We start from the raw sequence: 1,447 nt of genomic DNA on the forward strand, positions 1-1,447 counted from the left end.
ACCCAGGTGAGCCCCAGCTCCTTCCCTCTCTGTGGGATCTTGGGTGAGTCACATAACCCCTCAAGGGTAAGCCATAAAGAAGTAACCACTAAATTCTCAACTGGTGTCATCTAATGCTATGTTGACCAACATGGAAAAAAAAGTCTTGCAGACCGCCAAGAACCATAATTAAGGTTATTAAACCTGCAGTGTGCCCTTTTGGTCTGTATAGATGTTTATACAAATAGACCAGGAGATCAAGAAGGAGCGAGGCTGAGAAGAGTGATCCATCAGCCTGCTTGTGTTGCTGTCAGTTACCCTGCTCTGGGTACCGACCGTTCCAGGGAAAACATGGGAAGGGGTGCATTCACCCAACCAAAAGTACCACGTCTGCTCCAAAACAGGCCTTTGGGAAGGCTCTTGACCCTCAGCAGAGGGGGCTGGAGAGGCTGATGGATAAGGAGGAGGAGGCCTGGGAAGGGAGGAAGAAGCCTCCAGTCTTCTGCCACGGAGTTTAGGGGAGATTCCCCCACTGGAGCCTCTGACGGTCTTGCAGCCCCTACTGATGTCCAGGTTTTTTTGGTTTTGTTTTTTGTTTTGAGACAGGGTCTCACTTTGTAGTCCAGGCTGGAATGCAGTGGTGAGACCAAGGCTCACTGCAGCCTCGACCTCTCTGCCCCAAGTGATCTCCTGCCTCAGCCTCCCTTGTAGCTGGGACTGCAGGCAGACGCCAACGGGCCCAGCTAGTTTTTGTATTTTTTTGTAGAGACGGGGTCTCGCTGTGTTGCCCAGGCTCTCCTGGACTCAAGCAGGCTCACAGATCCTCCCACCTCGGCCACCCAAAGTGCTGGGGTTACAGGCGTGAGCCACCCCGCCCCCGGCCCTAGGTCCGTTTTAAATGCACTTACCCTCAGCCACTTCACTGCTAGATGTATGTGCAAGCAGGTTCGTGGCATCGATGTTTTTTGGCAAGAAAATTAGGAGTGGGCGTGGGGGCACGCGCCTGTGGTCTCAGCTGCTCTGGAGGCCGAGGCGGGAGGATCGCTTGGGGCAGAGAGGTCGAGGCTGCAGCAAGCCATGGTCTTGCCACTGTACTCCAGCCTGGGCGACAGAGCAAGACCCCGTCTCTTAAAAAAAAATTAAGGCCGGACGCGGTGGCTCACGCCTGTAATCCCAGCACTTTGGGAGGCCGAGGCGGGCGGATCACTTCAGGTCGCGAGTTCGAGAGCAGCCTGGCCAACATGGTGAAACCCTGTCTCTACTAAAAATACAAAAATTAACCGGCGTGGTGGCGTGCGCCTTCAATCTCAGCTACTCGGGAGGCTGAGGCAGGAGAATCGCTTGAACCCGGGAAGCAGAGGTTGCGGTGAGCCGAGATCGCGCCATTGCACTCCAGCCTGGGCAACACAAGAGCGAAACTCCGTCTCAAAAAAAAAAAAAAACGGAGCAAACTGGCGCGCCCGGCAGA

Source organism: Nomascus leucogenys, chromosome 8, assembly GCF_006542625.1.
Source record: "Nomascus leucogenys isolate Asia chromosome 8, Asia_NLE_v1, whole genome shotgun sequence".
In the NCBI taxonomy this organism is placed as follows: domain Eukaryota; kingdom Metazoa; phylum Chordata; class Mammalia; order Primates; family Hylobatidae; genus Nomascus; species Nomascus leucogenys.